This window comes from Lissotriton vulgaris, chromosome 3_1 (genome assembly GCF_964263255.1).
Source record: "Lissotriton vulgaris chromosome 3_1, aLisVul1.2, whole genome shotgun sequence".
Lineage (NCBI taxonomy): Eukaryota > Metazoa > Chordata > Amphibia > Caudata > Salamandridae > Lissotriton > Lissotriton vulgaris.
This window is the reverse complement of record NC_141689.1, coordinates 1,200,233,608-1,200,256,035: the sequence shown is the minus strand read 5'-3', so window position 1 is coordinate 1,200,256,035 and position 22,428 is coordinate 1,200,233,608.

Below are 22,428 nucleotides of genomic sequence, written 5' to 3'. Positions count from 1 at the left end.
TAGAAACCTTCTCAGGGGTCCCACTGATACTTTGTCCTTTTAAACCAACAAAGAAAAATTTGGCACAGAAGCTGAAATATAAAAGTAACATCTTCATTAACCTCAAATGAGAGAGACTACGTCACACAGAAGCTTTAGCACATGAATGAGGCAGTCTGAGGAGTACAGAAAACAGAGGCCTTATATATGCTTAGAGTTACATAGTCAACATAAGACCCAGGGGCAGTCCTGGCACATGTAAGCATGCAAAATGACTAATATGGGCATGCAAGATTGGCTTGCTCAACAAAGTGGGAGGAGAGTTACTTTCCATACAGCAGCAAAAATAGCCTGACAGTTCTACAAAAAGAGCAGGTGCATTCTACTAGCTAGGCCCTTCTGAGCATGTGCGAAGGTGGAAGATGCTAAATATAGTTCGTTTCTAGGCAGATTACAAGAGCAGTCAACACTGGGGGAGGACAGAGCACATGGCGAGCACGTGGCAGCATATGGAAAACAAGATGGCTGCCAGAAATACAAAATGGCTTTCAGCTCATGCTAACAAATCCCTGCAATATTTAACAGATAGTCCTTTTAGCATGAGCTAAAGACATTCCTATGAACCAGTAGGAACATAGAAAATATTTGCACATTAATTTTCATAAATTTATCAATATCCTAATTCATTGCTAGGTGGGCATTTTCCATTCTAAACATTTCATTAAGCGGGTATATGTGAGGTATAAGCAGGAATACAAAGGGAACGGAGCATCGGGTCATCATTAACATACAGATAGCAGAAGAAAGTAATGACCACTATTACAAACAGAATTATCATTTTTCTAGTCCTAAACAAAAGCAAATCCTAAAATCATCTAGTAAACATTTCCAGGTCTCCTATGCATTGCAGTGACCATCTATTTCAGTTTCAGAATAGCTAACAGGACATCTCTAATAAAAAAAAAATCCAATTGACTGTTCCATTTTCCTTTTATGAGGGCTAGAACAACAATTTAATACATTCAAGGCAAGGGCAAAGTCACATTTTTCAATTGCTCAGAAAAATGTTTTTCATGCATAATAAATATAATTAATACAAATATTAAAGCTACTAAACAGATTATTACAAAAACAATCCTGGCTCCAAGGGACCAGGAGGACAATACAGGGCCATAGGAATTAGGACGAAGAGCTGCAAAGGGCTGCTCCTTCTAAAAAATAAGAAACATCCAAAGGGGTACATTATTGACAAAAAGAAGAAGTCCTTGGGGAAATTGATGTCGCTGTACAACCAATCAGAGGGGAGTCTTCTCCCTGTGTCCGTTTGAGCTTCACAGGCAGGCTCTTGTTGTTTCCGTGGTGGAGCTGCACACTCAAGAATCACAGCCGAGTTTCAAGGAAAGAAAGTCTCTTCTTTCAGGATAGGGCAGTCACCCACCAGAGCAAATGCTCTCAACGATCCTGTCTAGTGTCTCAGGCAGTGCACCAGTTTTCTTCACTTCAATCTAACAGGCACCAGAGATACAGCACCTGTACCTGCACCAGCACCTGTACCCTGAACTCAAGTCCTTCCCTAACTCCTGTATTGCTCTTCTGGCGCACTGCTCATTCGTTGGGGCCACACATTACATCCAGTGTGGTCAGGTATCTCTTGACCAACAAACAAAGAAGCAAACTTGTATTCACTTTGGGACCACTTTGGGACCAGGATTCAGAGGCCTGATGCTAGGATCTCTGAAGCAACCCTTGTTTCAAAAGGGGTCGCCTCAAGCAAAGCTTCCTCACCATTCTGGTCGGTCTGTGACTCTCAGCTGGGCATCAAAACTTAATCCACAATTTCTCCTTTCTGATTTGCGACCCCGTCTTTCACCCAAGACAGTGGCTGAGGTCCTAGTTGCCAGCAATGCCTGTGCTGGTTACCTTCACTTTGGCTTCAAGCTAGACTGGTGCTGACGCTGACTCCCCAGGCTGAATCTGATGTCCGGGCTCCTCTGGCAATGGTTGTAAGGCAGCAAATATCTATTGGTGGACACAACAAAAGGTCTTTAGACAAGGCACATAAACAGACTATCAACAGAGAGGATAGTCTCAGACTATTTCCTAGTCTTGGGACGCCCCAAATATTAGCAAGGCACCCAAGAACCACTTTCATCTATCTATGAGAGAGTAAAAAAAACAACATCCTGGACCTATTGGCAAGTATAAAAGGAACTCATTGGTGAACTGACAAGAGTAATACATCACCCAATCTCAAGCAGCCAAGGAAGTCTGTATTCATTTTCTAAATTGTGAGGAAAAGAGAAAAACAACACAAACATATGCTAAATCCTTACATTGGTGTATTCCTGTGTACTAATCTGAAAACCCTAAAAAAAGGAAATAGTCTACACTTTTACTTATAGATTTTAAACTACTTGTACAGGACTGCAGACACTTCTAAAATGATTCTTCTTAATAAAAGCACCTACATTGTATGCTTAGGACCATGCTCTCATGTTATAGGAGGAACAAGAAAATCTAACAATGCTAATTTAACAGGATTTCTTATCTATAAAACGATATTTCCTTCAAAAATGTCTGCTAAGGATCAAATAGGCATCTTTCCTGCGTTCTACTTTTCATGATCCAAACTATGCAACATCAGCTCTAATAAGGACTGTCAGTTTATTTACACAGACTAGCTAATAAAAAAACTAGCAATGCCCTTTGAAAACTATATATCATGAGAATAACATACAATAATGGTGTTATCACCTAAGAATTTTTGAACAAAAACTTCCCACATCTAGTTCCCCTTAAAGATCAAAATAAGGGAACAACAATCTAGAATGCTGATCCTGTCATGATTTCATCAAACAGGATGGGCAGTAACACTATTAATTGTATTAATGCTAACAATGTTTAAAACAGTATTACTGAATAGCCAATTAAATGGCTCATTGCTATTTCACAGACAGCTTAGACAGGCTAAAACAAAATTGAGAAAAAGAGAGAGCAACATACATATTACCTAGCCTTAATTTGTAGAGGAGATAGCCTCCTTCCCCCATTTTGACAGTAGGAAACCTGAAACAGGTTTCACTTCTGTCAACACTATCAACCCCTATTTGTATCACCTGGCCATAAACAAAGTTATTGGAGTTACAAAGCACTTTTGAGAGAACTAAAAAAACACATGAATACCCAAACCCCAATCCCTTTTATCAAATGTACAAGTGAAACATGAGGGCACATGAAGTCAAATACATGTAATTGCCTCTGCTTTTAAGCATTAGTGTTATATAATTATGGCAAAGCTTATCTGTTAATCAAAGTTCACATATACCATTATATCGTTTTCTATCATATGAGTACATAAAGTGCCTGCTTTTGCCAAAAAAGTAAAACTTCTCCTTCTCTCCCCTGTCCTGTTTGAAAAAGTTTGAGAGGTCAAAATGTCAAAGCAGACCTTGCTTTGGGAGCCATGCTAGGCTTCCAAATATAGAACTGACTTTTAACTCTTCCCAGCTGTCCTATTCTGTGTGCGAATGCAGCCCCATTTCCCTGTTTGTCAGTTCAGAGTTAAGAAAATAACTTCTGCTCATTTTTGATACATATTTTCAATGATAAGCAATGTGCACTATACTTGTCTAACAATATAGAAGTCAGCTGTTTGTATTATATATAAATGTATGCATTTACTGAGGCCTAAGGCAAGTTAAAAGCTGCTCTGAATGCAGAATTTCATTTTAAATTAGTGAATTTTGCCCAATTTCGACTTTGATATTTGGGGCACTTAAAACTGAATATCCTATAATTTTTTTGCATAATAGTCATCCTCATTGCACGCGCAAGTTATAGTGAGTCCAACTAACTATAACGTGGGAATATTAATGGCTTTATGCGAGTAAAACTTCCTGCTAACTATAACTGGTGTGAAACCTATGGTTTTTTCAGTGAATTTAATAGGTTTTTTAAATGCTAATTCTTAACTATAACTGGTGTGAAACCTATGGTTTTTTCAGTGAATTTCATCGTTTGTTTAAAATGCTAATTCCTAACTATATATAGGGCCTCAAACCTATGAAATGTAATATTTTTATAATGAATCCTATATTGTATATTTATATAATAATTGGTTTTTTTTTGCCCTGGTGCGCTCCCGGGGTGCGCCCCGGTGAGAAAACATCATGACGTATCGCGTAGCCGCGTCCGCGTGATACGCACGGCCTAAGAGCACCCGGAAATACTCGAGCGAATACAATCGCGCAACATAATCATTTGACGCGCTTATGCGGCGCACCCAGGGGCGCGTCGCGTAAGCGCGTCGGGTCATGTGACCTAAAAATAACACTTTTCATTGGTGCAGAACAGTTTTGGTTTCTAAATGATGAAAGCCCGGGTCATCTGACCTGAAAATAACACTTTTCATTGGTTCAGGACATTTTTTTTTCCAAATGATGAAAGACCCCACCTTTTTTCCTTATTCTGACTTTGTCCTTTGACTGAGGAAGACCTGTTTGAACATCTTTGAGAAACATTTTGTACTTTAAAATGGCTACAGTAGCAGCAGCAGCTGGAGCATCTGCACCACCACCACCACCATCAAGAGGACCACCACAACATTACATTGGTGGTCAAGAAGAGGAGGAGGAGGAGGAGAAGGAGGAAGAAGGGGGATGATGGCTGCCAGAAGACAATACCCCATACAATCCAAGGCAGCACATAGTATGGGAGTTTTTTTTCAATCCCAGAGGGCAAGAAAAAAGTCAATGCGCCCAAGGTGACTTGCCTAATCTGTGACATGGAACTTTCAAGGGGGAACCCAAACAAAAAATATTCTTTCGGTAATAATACCATGATTAGGCACATGCAGCGCAAGCATCTGAACAACTATTCTGCTGCAGAGGTGAGAGAACTGGCCAGTAACCCTCCCCAATCTGCAACCACCACCTCCAAAAGAAAGCAACCCACTCCATAGGGACCAGAGACAAGGGAGACGATCCCTTGCATACAACCACGGTTTGGGGAATTCCGAATTACATGCATTTTTTGTGGTAAGACCATCTCCTATGGTGAACAGAGAGCATAAAGCTCATCCTCCTTGCTGCTGACAACCACAATTGCCCCAAAAAACCCTAATTTTTTCCTGATTTTTTTTTGCTCCAGTTGAGCCATTTTCAATTCCCTATTTTTTGTTTCTCCCCATAAAAATAACAAAAAATATATAAAATAGTTCATAAAAGCCAAAAAAAGTACAAAATGTTCAAAAAACATTAAAAATATATAAAACAACAAAAAGAAGAAAAAAAACAATTCTTTTTAGAACTACCTCCTAATTTTTTGGAATGCCCGAGCACCATTTTTGGGACATTATTAAAAAGGCTATGTAACTCCCATAATCAAAATCTAAATTTGCCAACCACAGGTGGGAGCGTATTTACAAGAAACTTGCCCCATGAGGAACGCTTTCCATTTAAAAAGGGTAAAATAACATAATAGACACTCAAATGCCTTATAAATATGACCCAAAACAACCTATGAAGCTCTAGCAGTACATATCCAGAAATGTAATTGATTTCAAATAATGACTTACTTCATTGGTAGGCCTTCACATGTATTATCTCCTTTGTTTTCTTCAGTGAAAATCTTATCTGCAACCATGTGTTGGCCTCACCTCAAACAAACAAAACAGGTGATGGACCGAATGTGGATCAATGACACACATTCACCCCAGTCCAAAGATCTGGGCCTAAACAAACCTTTAGATAGGCCACATCTTATCGTCATCCTGAATTAATCATTTAAAATGTTAGGGAGAGATTTATGATTGTTGTATGCCTGTTTTATACCACTGTGTGTCATTTTTGTGACGCAGTGCTGGTGCAAAAGATTTGCTATGTTAAATAATAAGTAGGGCGTTAAGTTTTTGATGACTGTTATTCATTTACTGTTTGGTAATAGTGGTTAATAACATTTTTTATTATATTTTTCCACAGATTCAACTGCAGATCTTTTCTAAATTTGAAAAATGCCAACTAAAAATCGAATTAGAAAGGCTAGAAAACGTCAAAGACAGCAGGATGATCTTTTATTGCAGCAGTCCTCTTCCCAAAATACTTTTCAAAACACCAAGAAAGGTCCGGGTAAGAGCACGAAATCATTCTTAAGAAATATTTGTAGTAAAAAAAGTATTTATCCAAAAAATGTTTCAGTTCAGAAAAAGAAAAGCAATTTAAATGGAAAGGAAAGACCAATCAAAAATGTTACTGGTAGAGCAAGAGATAACTCTGTGCATGATAGTAGAAGGAAACAACAGTTTAGGGACATTCGAAAACGAATGTTCCGCAATAGGATAATAGTTAATTTATTAAAAAATATTAAGAAAGGCCAACAGAAACTGGCATTTTATAAGAAGAAGAAAAATGTAGAGAAAATTATTTGATCATGCTTTTGAAATTAAGCGAAAGTTGTTTATTTTGGTAATCAATAGAATTAGGAAACTAAGCAAGGTAATTTCTGATTTGAAAACAAAAAGTAGATGGAAGAGAGTAGTAAATCGTAGTAACTTTTGTGAAGTTTTTTCCGGAGAATGGATGCATAGTTCAAGTTGTGAGGCATTTTTTAATGAGGAGAGTTATTTTCAGGATAATGATTTGGTGTTTGCAGTTGACACCAGTGGTCGAGCTTATGAAGTGAAGGATGGTTGTCCAGTTGAAAAAGAAAAACTTGTGACAATAGAGACAGATGAGGCGCTAAGTGATGAGGTTTTAGGAAGACGTCCTAAGGGTCCTGTGTACATTTGGAAGTGTAGTTCTATTTGCAGTGTGCGACAGGTTTCCATCAATTTGCTTTGTGATTTTATACGGACATTTAATAAGAAAAGTTTGAAGCAGAAAATGAAGTTGTTGCAAGATTTAGATCCTTGCAGAGTGAGACAAATGACAGGTTTGCGTGGTCATTCACTGGCTTGTCTTTCCAGGAGAGTATGCCAGAGTGTTTTTCATCATTTCAGGATGCTAGCAGTGCATCATAATAAAGTGAGAAAATTTGTGAGAATGTTGTATTATGCTAAGAGTCCAGCAATTATGCTTAAACAATTATGTGCTGCTCTTTTGCATGGTTCTGAAATAGATGTGAAGAATATTTGTGAAGAAATTGAGTTTTGTTACTTTGGTAGTAAAGATGAGAATGTTCAAATTGACCCAGAAGTAGAGGGTAATGTTGAAGATAATGTACAGGTTTCCAGTACAGATAATTTTCAGAAGGAAATTGCCACGTTTCAGATGAAATCAAGTGAGAGGCCTAATTTCACTTGTGTGTGTTGTCGACGCACTTATTATAAGAATCAGACTAAGTTAGTGGATTTATATGCAAAAAGTGAAAGGGAAAATAATAGTGAATGGAAGGATTTTGCCACATACTTGATGGTAGAAAATTCTTTTAATTTGGGATCGGATCAACGTGTGTGTACTTATTGTTGTAACAAATTAAACAAAAACCAGATGCCTGCTAGGGCGGTTCATAATAATCTTGAATTGGTTGAGATTCCTTCTGAATTGAAGGATTTAAATTCTTATGAATCTATTTTGATTCAAAGTATCCATCCCTTTCAGGCTATTGTAAGAATGGAGCCAAAGACAGGGAAGTTGCCTCCAGCAGATTTACAGAGAGGATTAAAGGGAAGAGTTGTTTATTTCCCTTTAGATTTGAACAAAAACATTAACACAATTGGAGTAGAAAAAGTGGAAGAGGAACCTTTGGTTATCTTGGTTAATGGCGTTCCGACAAATAATAAGAAAATATGGCAAGATTTAGTGGATGTTAGGAAAGTCAAAAAGGCAACATTGTATTTGAAGAAAAATAATAAGTACTATATAAATGTATATGTTGCAGAAGAGGAAGTAAGTGATGAAGAGGATAGCGATTTGTGTGCTGGCCAAATTGAGAAAGTAGAGGCCTCTAAAAGTGAAGAAATATATGAACATTATAGTGTTCATCCTTTGCATTCCAAGGAAGTCATGGGGAATGCAATTGAGTTGTTTCAAATGAAACAAGCCAAAGGGAGTCCCATTAGTGTTTGGGAGGAAAGTTTGGAAGCTCGGTGTTTCCCACAGCTATTTCCCACAGGTCGAGGAGGAAGATATGATGAGCGACCTCATCAAATTCCTGCGTCTGAATACCGGACTTTACGATTGTATGCAGAAGATCCTAGGTTTCGTCAATGTATTCCCTATTTGTTTCATCTCCTGTTTGAAAGCGATCTGTCTGGACTGTCATCTGCAGTGAACCACATCTTAAAAAGTGGTATACAGATGCAAAACATCTCGGCAAGTGACTTTATGCATAAAGTCAATGTCCAAGACAGTATTTTGGATTCTCACTTAATTAATCTCATGGCGTGTCAGCGTGGTACTAATGAGTACTGGTACCGTCGTCATGGTGATTTAAAATGTATGCTGAGGAACTTAGGAACTCCAACATGGTTCCTTACTCTGAGCTGTGCCGAGTATGGCTGGGAAGACTTACTTGAATTTCTACGAGAGGCAAATGGAAATATTGAAAACATTGAATTCAAGACACCTGGAGAACTGTGTTCTTTGGATCCAGTGAATGTATGCAGGTACTTCAATCATAGATTTGAAGCTATGATGTCTTTCATCACAAATAAGAAGAATCCACCTCTTGGAGAGGTGTTGGATTTCTTCTGGAGAAAGGAGTACCAAGCAAGAGGTGCTCCTCATATACATATGTTGTTGTGGATCAAGGATGCACCTAAATTTGGAACAGATCCGGATGACTTAGTGATGAATTTCATAGAACAGTATTCTACGTGTGCTGTTCCAAACGCAACGGAGAAGAAAAGCCTAAGAGAACAAGTTCTACGTTTCCAAAGCCATCGTTGTGGAAAGTACTGTCGTCGTAAATTCAGAAACAAGGACAAGTTCTACACCAAATGTCGCTTCAACTTTCCACGACCGGTGATTTCTAAAGGAAGAGTGAACAGTTTGATGTCTTCGCTGCGACATAATGTGACGAGGAAATCACCCAAAAATACATACAATTTGAAAAGGAACGAAGAGTCCAAGTACATCAACGACTACAACCCAGTGATTTTGTCCATGTGGAATGCTAACATGGATATACAGTTTGTGGCTGACAACTGTATGGCTGTGGCTCGGTATGTGACATCTTACATCACCAAAAAAGAAAAGACAGAATTGAAGGATATGTGGGAGGACATTTCCCATGAAAAGAGCCTCAGCAAGAAGTTGTACAGTTTCAGTCTGAAGATGTTGTCGCATCGAGAAATCGGAGCTTACGAATGTTGTGACTGGTTGTCTTCAGCAAGTCTCTATGCCAAATCCAGGAGTATCGTTTGGGCGAGTCTTGGTCTTGCTGCAACGCGAAATCGAGTTCTAAAACCTGTCCGGGAAATTGAGTATTTGGCAGAAAAGGAACAAACAGTACCGACTTTTTGAAGACCAACATGTTGGATACATATTATCCAAATCGAAGCAGTCACCTTGAGAATATTTGTCTATATGAGGTTCTACAAAATTATATATTCAAGAGGAACATCAAAGAAGATATTGAGAAAGGACTGTATGCTGTAATTGGAAGTGAGGGATGTCTGGTCAAGCAAAGAAAATGGCAATTAGTAAACCATCGAAAATTGAGTGGCGAATCTTCAGAAAAAAAGGAGTTCTTCTATTTAGCACTTTTGCAACTTTTCAAGCCTTGGCGTGCAGAAGAGGAACTGCTTGGAGATTTCCTCTGTTACAAAGACTCTTTCACTGCTGCTAAGGAGACCATAGAATGTCCTGCTTTTCCCAAATATCAAGAAATGTTGACTTTGGAAATTGAGCAGGAAGCAACGATTGCAGCCGAGATTGCCAGAGACAGTTCTCAGGACAGTCAGAGTTCTGTTTCATTGAGTCAGGATCCACTAGGAGGACCTATTATCGACAATGAAGCTGCCACTGCTATGAATGAAGTGGAAAGAGCCATGGCACATGCTCAGGAGGATGCAGTTAACTTAGAAGACTTGGAAAAACAACTCAACGTTGAGCAGAGGAAAATATATGATGAAGTTACCAAGCAAATTGAGCATGGATTAAGTCATGAGAAGAAAGAGTGCTCATGTACATCGTTGAAGCCTGTCCGACTGTACGTGAGTGGAGAAGCGGGAACTGGAAAAAGTTTCCTCATTAAAGCAATTTCTTGTTATTTGCAGGAAAGGACTGAGACATCGTTGTCTTGTGTTGTTACTGCTCCTACTGGATTGGCAGCACATAACATTAAAGGGATTACTTTGCATCGTCTACTGATGTTGCCAGTGGAGCATGACAACAAATTACAATACCACAAGTTATCTGGAGATGCTTGTTGTGAAGTTTCAAGAATCTTGAGGAAAATGAAACTTCTTATCATTGACGAAGTAAGCATGGTTTCCAATGTCATGCTTGCCTTTGTGCATTTGAGAATGCAAGAAGTTCTTAAAACTGAATATGATGTGTTATTTGGTGGCAAACACATCATTGTTTTTGGAGATCTTCTGCAGCTGACACCAGTGAAAGGACAACCTGTGTTCAAAATACTCACGCATGAAGATACCAGGAAGTGCCTAGGGAGCATTGGCAACGTTAATATGTGGTTAAATTTCAATTATGCTGAACTGCATGAAAATATGCGTCAGGCGAAGGATGAAGATTACAAGAATATTCTACAAGATATTAGAATTGGAAAAGTGACCGAGCATGGGAAAGAAGCTTTAAATGCACGATTACTGTCAAATTTATATCCCGAACAAGACATTGTGCCTGAGAATATTTTTCAGAAAATTACTGAGAAGAAATCCGGAATATGTTTGATGCCAACTCTTGCAGAATGTGCCATCTTCAACAACAAAATGTTGAATTTAGAAAAGCAAGAGATTGTAAAACTTGAAGCTATTGACAAAATAGAGCATATGGGATCAACAATTATTTTGTCTGAGAATTTGAAATCAAAATTGGATTCATTAGAGAAGACTATATCTAAAACAGCGGGTTTTGAAAAGACTTTGAATGTGTGTTTAAATTGCCGAATCATTTTGAGAAGGAATTTACATGTTGAAAGAGGTCTGGTAAATGGATCAATGGGTAATGTTGTTGATTTTGAGAAATACAGAAGTAGAGATGGTATTGAATTTTTAAAAATTAAATTTGATGGCATTGAGGAAGTACAGCTAATTGGTCGTTGTTGTGCTAGGTTTTTGCTTGTTAAAGATTTATATGTTCGCTGTAAACAGTTTCCTGTTTGCTTGGCATATGCGGTGACAATCCATAAATCACAGTGAATATTGGCAGTTCTGTGTTCAAAGAGGGTATGGCATATGTGGCATTGTCACGAGTTAGAACTTTATCGGGATTGTACCTGATTGACTGTGATGTCACAAACATTTGTGCGGATCTAGATTGTGTTAAGGAATACAATAGGTTAAGAAAAGAGTATGCGCCACATTTGCCTCAATATCCTTTGTTTGAGAAACGTGTGGTAGGCCTGAAACGAAGAAATATCAGTAATAGTAGGGAGGTTGTAGCAAAAAGCCCAAAAGTCGATGAGCCGAAAATTGTAAGCAGAAAGAAAGTGGATTCTGTTGAAGATGTTGTCGGTTTTCAATTTGAAAACAGTTCTGGTGTCAACTGCTATGCAAATGTAGTGGTTAATGTTTTCTTTTCACTAGAGACTTTAAAAGAACAGATTGTGTTCAATTCGGAACAAAGTTTATGCTGCTTGTTGAATTCTGTGTTAGAGAAATGTAGCACTGATCAAACAAAAGTAGAAAGTGTGTCTGAAGTTCGTTATCTGTTAGATGAATGTTCAGGTCAAACAGACTTCTCTGAAAATAATCAGCAGGATTGTCAGGAGTTTTTAATGTATATGCTTGATGTATTGCAAGATGAGGGTGTAGATGTAGATCACCTGTTTGGGCTTTCTTATCAATGGCAGCATGACTGCGAGAACTCTATGGTATCAAGTACTACTAGTGTAGACTCAGAAAGATTTATATATTTAACTTTGCCAGACAGTAAATCAGTCTCCTTTAATAAGCTAGTAAATGCAGCGGATCACAACATGGAGTGTAGCCAATGTAAATCTAAAATGATGTCAACATTATTTATACGTAGATATGGCCAGTATGTCATTTTAATGATCCAACGATGTAGACCTGATGGATCAAAATTGTCAACTTTAATAAAAAATTTTGTGGCTTCTCAGCTGTCAATATCAGGAAGGACTTTTGTAACTGTAGCAATTATCTATCACGATGGTCCTTCAACAACATCAGGACATTACACAGCTTATTTAAAGTCTCGAAACGGCTGGTCATTCTGCAACGATTCTGTTGTACCTTTCAAAAAAAAATTGCCGTTTGACCTTAAAAATTCTTACCTGGTGTTTTTAAAACCAAAATTTTAAGGAAAGAATCTCGGGATTTCCTCTGAGGAATTGCAAAAGGTTCATGCAGTAGAGGGAATGTAAGTCTGCAATACTATCTAGATTATTGGTCCAAAACTTTTAATTATAATGTCAATTTAAAAATCCAACTATATAAACCTGATGCAAGTAAGTCTGCTTCTTAGTAAGCAGTATCAGTGTCATAGGAAAAGGAGAACATGAGTGAGAAAGAAGGGTAAGATATTAGTAGTCCAGGATTGTGAAAATAATCTTAAATGTTTTCTTTTTGAAAGTTGCAAAAATAGAAAATGACGGGATTTGATTGGAAGAATTACAAGAGTTGTGAATCGCTGCAACATGATTTGGCCAAGTGGAAACATGTGGTAGAATGTGAGAAGTCTTTTATCGTATGTAACATATTTTTCAAAACGATGGAGGTTTTCTTTCAGAAAGTGGCGGGCTGAAAATATTTATAGCACAACAGAGTGGACGCTGTTCATAGGACATCCTTCGACGTTATGGAAAGTAAGTTAATTTTAAGGAGTTTTGAATTCAGATTTCTTAGGTTTTATGGGTTTTTTAAACACAATCATTTTGTTCTACTTTTTGTACTTATGATATACATTTAGAAATGTGAGGTAGATATGGAGAAACTGAGGCTTCTGTAAGTGTCAAAGTTAATGCTTACAGTGCTGCACTTCTGGGTACTGTTTTTTTTTAAAAAACTGAATAGGCCTCACCTCAAAGAAACCTCTTGAAAGGACACATCTTATTTGCATCATGAAACAATCATTTACAATGTTAAACACAATTTTATGATGGCTTTACATCTCTTTTGCGCTGCTATTGCATCACTATTGTGAGACATCAGCAGTGCAAAAGATGCACCATGTTCCAAAAAAGGCCTCACTTCATCAGCATGAAGATACTGTTTGTTTAAAATATATATCTTTAGGATTGTGTAGGGGACGTAGAGAAGCAGAGGCTTCTGTAAATGTCAAAGTTGTTGAAAAAATGTTTGTTTTTGAACCTTTTCCCTTCTCTTTTCTAATTTTTAAATACATGTTTTAATATTTTTGGAAATGTTGGTTCTCTCTTTCACAGATTGAAAGTATGAAAAAAGAATTGAAAAAATTAACAAGAATTATAAGGTAAATGTTTTCTACTCTTTTTGTTACATTTCAATCACATTCACCTACTTTAGGGCTTCAGACTATAGAGCTTTAAACAAAGAGTATTTAAATGTGCAAATTTGGAGCTGTGCCCGTGGGTTTTGGTTCAATACACAAGTGCATTGACGTAAAATGCGTGTGCACATTACCAAATCGCCGTCTGTTTCCTCAGGCGTACTCCTCCCACACCTTTGAAGTGAAGTTTAGCTTCACTATAAACGCCCCAGCTGCTTTACCTTCTCATTCTACTGTCCTTGCTTCGTCCCCTCTCCTGTCTGCCGTGTGCATTTCTCCTCTCCCCCCCCATCACAGTAACGTCACTCACACACGCAACGCCATTCACACACGCAACACCATTCACACATGCAACGCCACTCACACACACAACGCCACTCACACATACAACGTCACTCACACACACTATGCCATTCACACACGCAATTCATCCACGCAATGCCACTAATCCACGCAATACCACTCATCGACGCAATACCAATAATCCACACAACGCCAATTATCCACGCAATGCCTCTTATCCACACAACGCCACTCATCCATTTGCAAAACCAAACAAACAAACTCTTCTATTGTGAAACCTATTGCATTTTCAATGCTTCATTCTTTCACTTCCTTATGTATTTTGTTTTCCACAATTATATCCTTTTACTTCTCTTCTTAGGTAAATAAATCTATTAAACACCATTTCTGGTTTAAATCCTATAGCTGTCTTTCTTTTTACATCACTCTCTGTTTTCTTCTCTTGTACTTACTCCTTTATTTATTTATTTTTTTAAATTTGGGGTTAGCTCCCGGTTCGCGTACCGGCGAGCTAACCGGAAAGCGAACTTAAAAAAAACAGCTTGCCAGAGTGTTACACTTTCTAGCAATTTTTGTAAAAAGGGGAGGTAGTTCTGAAAAGAACTTTTTTTTTATTTTTTTCTTTTATATATTTTTTTACTTTTTTGAACATTATTTCATTTTTTTGTATTTTTTGAACACTTTTTTGTTTTTTTTGTTGTTTTTTTAAAGGGAAAGAACAGAAAGAGGCATTGAAAATGGCTCAACAGGAGCAAAAAAAAAAAATTTAAACTTCTTGCGTTTGGAACATTGGTGTTTCTCAAAAGCCAGATTAATCAATTTCACACTCATGTTAGCGCATGAAATTAGTGTTCCACAATACAAGCATGTCAGCTTCATATGCACAACATTTTTTTGTATGTTTGGCACTGTTTCGTTCGCCTCTGCCACTGTCAAAGAGAGATCAGAAGATGTTCTAGCCACTGAAGTTGGGGGGTTTTGTTGTAGTTCGCGCATCTCTGCACGACTATAGTTAATTGGATGCCACCTCTGCATATGTCGGTGCATCGTGTGATTTCCAAAACTGTATTTTTTATTTGTTCCCCTGGATAACTTCTCTTTGCAGATAAGGCACGTAGCATACCGTGCATTGACTTTTTTTTCTCCAGAAGGAATGCTAAAAAATTGCCAGATGAAGCTTTCTTTCCGATGAGATACCCGGGGTAACTCTTGGAGAAATTGTGGTCCCTCTTCTTCCTCTCCGTCTTCTTCTTCCTCTTCCTCCTCTATGTTTCCAATAAATTGAGCAGGGGGTCCTCTCTTCCTATTAGGAGATGGGGGTGGTGGTGGTGGGGGTGCAGAAGCTGAAGCTACTATTGAAGCCAGCAGAGAAAATTTTCAGGTCTTCCTTTCTCAAAGTTGAAAGTCAGAGTAAGAAAAAAGGTGGGGGCTTTCATCATTTGGGAAAAGAAATAGTTCTAAACCAATGAAAAGTGTTATTTTTAGGTCACATGACCTAGTGTTACATCATTAGGAAACCAAAAGTGAAATGAACCAATGAAAACTTTAATGAATAAGTCACATGACCTGTTCCGCTCACGTTACGCGGAGCGCGCCGCGCTTCGAATCGCTTCCGGTTCGCGTTTCGGAGCACTTCCGGGAGCGCTAACGCGGCGCGTCATAAGACGTATTACGCGACAACGTGATATGTCGCGTTTCCGCGACGCATCACGATGTTGATTTCTGATGCGGTAGTTGCGTGAACGGAACGTTTACGGGTTAGCGGACCGGGTCGCGGCATCAAATTGAGCTAACGGAAAGCTTCCCGGTACGCGAAAAAGGTGCGAACCCGAAAAATATTTTTTAAAAAAATAATCATAAAACATATAAAATATAATTTGGGATATAAAGAAAAAGACATTTTACAGCTACAGATATTAGCTTTTAAAAAACCATTGAAATTCAATGAAAAAACCATAGGTTATAGACCATATATAGTTAGGAATTAGCATTTTCAAAACCATATTTTACTCGCATAAAACCATTGAAATTCCATATATAGTTAGTTGCCCTAACTATATATCGCGCACCCGCAATCCACTGCTGATGATGTCACATATTACATCATTCATGACATGGTCAGTGACATCACTGATGACATCACTGATGACATCTCAAATGACATCACTGATGACATCACTGATGACAACATCCAGTGACTGTATGTTTCTGTAAAGTTAAAATATGTCTTACATATTGAAGAATGAGTGGATGTATAAGTGTCTGGATGAAGGATTTAGTAGGTGTATCACTGACTGTATGAGTGAGTGATTAAATGTGTCTCACTGAGTGCATGGGTTAGTGACTAAACTGTCTTAATTTGTGCATCATTATGTCTGTTGTTCTATAAACTGTTGCATGTGTTGATCAGTAGCTATATGAGTAACTATATGGGTTATTGATTGGTTGCCCAAGTATTTGTATGGGAGATTGAGTGTGTGGGTGGCTGGGAGGTGTATGACTCTGTGCATAGATGTGTGAGCAGTTGATTCACTAGATGTATTGGTTCAAAAGTGCATGTGGAAACAGCTGTATGAGCGGTTGACTGTGTGCATGAGTGTATTGGTGAGTGAATGGATATCTCAGTGCTACATGTCAAAGTAAGTACATATGTAGAACACAGTACATGTGAGAGTTGACATATATAAATAACTGTGCATAACAGCCAGTGAATGTGTGAGTGGCTGTATGGATCATTGTGAACTTGTATCAGGGATTGTATAAGAGAGTAAATATGTGTTAGTATATGTTTGAATAAGTAAGGTGTGTATAACTGTATAGTTGAGGAAATGGAGGTGTGATTGATTCTTTGCATCACTGACTAGGTGTGTGAGTAACTCCATGGATGAGTGACAGTCTGTGAGTGTCTGTTTACACTGATTGTTTCTAAGGTTATAATAGAGTCTGAAGAGGTTCATGGTATTATCACATGAATGATATCATCAGTGATGTGATCAGTAATGTCAAATTAGATGTCATCAGTGATGTCATCAGTGATGTCATTTGAGATGTCATCAGTGATGTCATCAGTGATGTCACTGACCATGTCATGAATGATGTAATATGTGACATCATCAGCAGTGGATTGCGGGTGCGCGATATATAGTTGGGGCAACTAACTATATATGGAATTTCAATGGTTTTATGCGAGTAAAATATGGTTTTGAAAATGCTAATTCCTAACTATATATGGTCTATAACCTATGGTTTTTTCATTGAATATATATATATATATATATATATATATATATATATATATATATATATATATATATATATATATATAGATATATATATATATATATATATATATATATATATATATATATATATACCTACTGGCGGTCGCCAGTAGGTAGTTATAGTTAGGATTATTTTCAATGCAAAATCTCAACATTCTATTGTGAATAACTTTGACGCCGGTTGAGGAATCTGCCTGAAAATGTCCTCAAATTTGCCTGGTGGCGCCCCGGTCCTTCCCTGACAGTTTGGGGGGGATTTGTCAAGCGTGGGCCGAGATAAAAGGGGGGTCCCAAAACGTGTTTTCCCCATGTTAATTTCCATAGGGCGGTCGACCTCACTTTTAGCCCGAACGGCTGCATGGATTTCCACCAAACTTGGCAAATTTGTAGGGACTGGTACCCCGATGTGCCTTTGCTATGTCTCAAAATATATGCTCCAGTGGTTTTTATGAAAATTAACTTTGAAAAAATATATATTGGGCTTCATTGGGCTATATATATATGTTAGAGCCCAAATGTAGCCCAATGTAGCCCAAAGATGGCCACCAGAGACAAAAAAAAAAAGGAACCCAAATATCAGCCATAACACTTAAAACATTTAATTTGCAAAGGAACAAAATGAGGGGGTTCATTTTGCCATAGAAATTATGATTAGTGCTGAAGAAAGAAAAATTCGGGCACATTTTGAGTGACTTCTCAAATCCTCTTATATTTCATTAAAAAAATTCTGATATGCAGTCTCCCAAGATGGCCACCAGAGACAAAAGAGCCCAAATGTAGCCCAAATATCAGCCAGATGTAGCCCAACTATAGCCCAATGACAGAATGTCCCAGAGTGTTCTAAAGAACAACTAGAACGCTAACAGTCCTACTTATGACAAAAGTATGGCACACCTGAAGTCATCTTGATTGGAATAAAGTGGTAACACGTAATACATTTAATTTGAAAAGGAACAAAATGAGGGGTTTAATTTTGGCATAGAAATGTTATATATATATATATATATATATATATATATATATATATATATATATATATATATATATATATATATATATATTCACTGAAAAAACCATAGGTTTCACACCAGTTATAGTTAGGAATTAGCATTTAAAAAACCTATTAAATTCACTGAAAAAAACATAGGTTTCACACCAGTTATAGTTAGGTGGAAATTTTACTCGCATAAAACCATTGATTGACTTTTCCTGAGCCTCTTTGCTATTCAAGCACGCTGTGGAATAAAGGCGTTTGAAATAATCTCCCCGAGAGTTTGGTAGTGTTTTGGCACGGGAGCGCACATATCTTGAATGGATCCATCACCATTCTGACCACACCCGCCAGAAGAGTGCAGCAGCGTCTTGATGGAATCGAGCGTAGCGGTAACCCTGCATGAAACGCTGAGCACCGCCACGCAGCCTCACGGAAGGAGCCACCAGGGCAAGCATCCAGCCTGCTAGAGATACGGATATTCATCCGTCCCCTACTCCACGACCGTGACATCGCCTGGCAGGCGAGGGGAGACTGTCCAAGCGCCTTTTTACCACAGGAGGGGCGCCTTGAAAACACAGGACTTCCAGTCCCAACAGGCACTGAGACATTTGGACTGCCCATCTAGGGGCGTGCCATTGCTATATGGAGGGCTGGAACCTGCACTCCCGTGATGTGTTCGCCTTTCCTCTGAAGAAGAAGGCGGAGCCTTCGAAACGCGTCAGGAACAAAACGGCGAACTGGGCTTTGATTGACTTTTCCTGAGCCTCTTTGCTATTCAAGCACGTTGTGGAATAAAGGCGTTTGAAATAATCTCCCCGAGAGTTTGGTAGTGTTTTGGCACGGGAGCGCACATATATATATATATATATATATATATATATATATATATATATATATATATATATATATATATATATATATATTCACTGAAAAAACCATAGGTTTCACACCAGTTATAGTTAGGAATTAGCATTTAAAAAACCTATTAAATTCACTGAAAAAAACATAGGTTTCACACCAGTTATAGTTAGGTGGAAATTTTACTCGCATAAAACCATTGAAATTCCCACGTTATAGTTAGTTGGACTCACTATACCTTGCGCGTGCAATGCACTGCTGATGACTTCACATATTACATCACTCATGACATGGTCAGTGACATCACTCATGACATCACTGATGACATCTCAAATGACATCACTGATGACATCATCCAGTGAATGTATATCTTTCTGAAAAATAAATATTTTTCATATATGTATATCTAAAGGTTGATGGAAGAATAAATGGGTAAATAAATGGATGTTTTTTTGTGTAAAATTGATTGGTTAACTGACTTATTAAATGTATCTTAGTGAATACATATATTAGCGAGTAATGTTTAAATATTTAAATATCTGTATCTGTGTCTCACTTTGTGTATAAGTGGCTGCATGGGTTGGTGAGTAGGTACATGAGTATGTTTATGGGTTATTAGTTGTTTTTTTGAGTATCAGTATCAGTGTCTGTATGGTTCGGTGGGGGATATATCTTAGAGCACAGATGCATGAATGAGTGACTCACTATTTGTATGTATTTTGAAGACAGCATGTGTGCAAGACTATATGGGTGGATGATTGTGTGTATGGGTGGGTTAGTGAGAATGTGTTTTTATAATTGATTGTTTAAGAGAGTAAATATGTTTCCGTTTCTGTAGAAGTATGTGTAGTGGTGTGCATATAGCAGTATAATCAAGTAAATGGTTTTTTGATAGTTTATTTGCATGTGTGAATTTGTGTGTGAGTAACTATATGGAAGAGTATTAGTGTGTAACAGGATGTATAGGTGTATGAGTACATATGATGAGTAAGTACATGCATGAGTGACTATATAAAACTGTTGGTGAATGAGTGGATGTGTATGTAGATGTTGGAATTACCTAATAAGTTGTTGTAATTGGTATTGGTTTCTCCTTTTTTAAGAAAATGTTAGTTTCTATTTTTGAATGTGTGTGTCAAAGGTTATTTTATGCTGATAGGAGGTCTGCCACTTTGTCACAAGGATGTTGTCATCAGTGATGTCATTTGAGATGTCATCAGTGATGTCATGAGTGATGTCACTGACCATGTCATGAGTGATGTAATATGTGACGTCATCAGCAGTGCATTGCACGCGCAAGTTGTAGTGAGTCCAACTAACTATAACGTGGGAATTTCAATGGTTTTATGCGAGTAAAATTTCCACCTAACTATAACTGGTGTGAAACCTATGGTTTTTTCAGTGAATACATACATACACACACACACACACACAAACACAAAAAATTACAGGGACATTATAGTTAGGCTCAGGTTTCACTCTATACAAATGGTTGGAAAAAATGGGGACCCCTACATACTAGTTAGTTTGCTAATCGTAGGGAATACATAAACACAATTTGAGAAAGATAATATGTAGCAAACCAGTGATAGTTTTATCGCCCTTATATTCGACCTTATTTCAAATACTATGTGGTAGACAATAATAATTCACTGAGACAGTAATATATCAAAATTATTTGATTAATTTATTTTTCATTCTATTTATTTACTTTTTGTGTTTTTTTGATATTTGAAAAAAGTCTATATTTTTTCTTACTTAGTTCATAAAAGACATATGGGATTCATATAAATAACATTTAGTGACATACATTTCAAATGACAATCAATCAATCAATCCTGGGTTTTGTAGAGCGCAAACTACTCACCTGGTATGGGTCTCAAGGAGCCAAGGAGTGGGGTCTGCAATAATCGGGGCGGGGGGGGTCACTGAGTTCCATCGAAGAGGCAGGTCTTCAGGTCCTTTGGGAACTTAGGGACCGATGTGGTCTGTTGGAGGTGGAGAGAAAGGGAGTTCCATGCCTTGGCCGCGAGGAGGGAGAAGGAGCTTGCTCTTGATCTGGTATTCTTGATCTGAGGTACTGTCACAAGGGAGAGCTGCGTCGAGAGAAGAGAACGCAGGGAGCATGGAACAAGAGGGGGTGGTTTAGGTTGGTGGGTCTGGTGTTGTGGAGGGCCTTGTGTGCATGGGTGAGAAGCTAGAAGGTGATCCCCTTCTCAACAGGAAGCCAGTGTAGAGTCTATATGTTTTTTTTGATGTGGCGCAGTAGGTTGAGGACTAGTCTGACGCGGTATTCTGGACGTTATGGAGTTTGCGGGTGAGGCTCTTGTTAATCCCACGTAGATTGCATTGCTGTAGTCCAATCTGTTGCTGATGAGTGTGTATGTGATGGTTTTCCTGTGTTCGTGGGGGATCGAGTTGAATGTCTTTCATTGTAGGTGGAGGGTGCTATAGCAGAAGGAGGTGATGGTGTTGACCTGGCGGTCCATTTTGAGTTCAGAGTCCAGGATGATTCTGAGTTTGTGTGCGTGGTCTGTGGGAGCAGGGTGTCCAGAGAGCGGGGGCCACCAGGTGTTGTTATAGGCATCGGGGTGTGGACCCATGATGAGCACTTCGGTTTTGTCTGTGTTGCGTTGTAGGCAGCTGTTCTTCATCCATCTGGCGACTGCATCCATTCCATCTTGAAAGTTGTGTCTGATGATGTTGGGTTGGTTGGAGAGGGAGAGGATGAGTTGGTTGTCGTCTGCGTCTGATATGATATTAAGTCTGTATGCTCTGACGATGGATGTGAGTGGGGCCATGTAGATGCTGAACAGGGTCAGGCTGATGGAGGATCCTTGTGGGACTCTGCAGGTGGTTGGAGTGGGTTCTGAGAGAAATGGAGGGAGCCTGGCTCTTGGGTTCTGCTGGAGAGGAAGAAGGAGACGATCAAGTGTAGGGCCTTATTCCCGATACCCGCTTTGTGGAGTCTGCGGGCTAGGGTGCAGTGAGAAGGCCACGGAGAGGTGGCCACTGTCTCTCCCCTGTCAAGAAGGGAGTGGATGTTGTCTATTGCCGCGAGGAGTGTGGTTCCGATGCTGTGGTTCATCCTAAAGCCTGATTGGGAGGAGTCGATGATGTTGTTTCCCCCTATGAAGGCGGCGAGTTGGCTATTAACAGATTTTTTTGTGACTTTGGCCGGATACTTGAGCAGGGAGATCGGTCTGAATTTTGTTTACAAAGTTTGAGGTTTGCAAGGGATTCTGGTTAACAGAACCTGGTGAGAGGCACACAAGTCACCCCATCCTAGATTTCCCTCAGTGTCTAGTTTTTAAAAATGGATAGGTCTGCTAGGTTTCCCTATTTGCCGGCTGAGCTATGGTTAAAAATCCACAGCTAGGCACATTGCAGAAAAGGATCCATT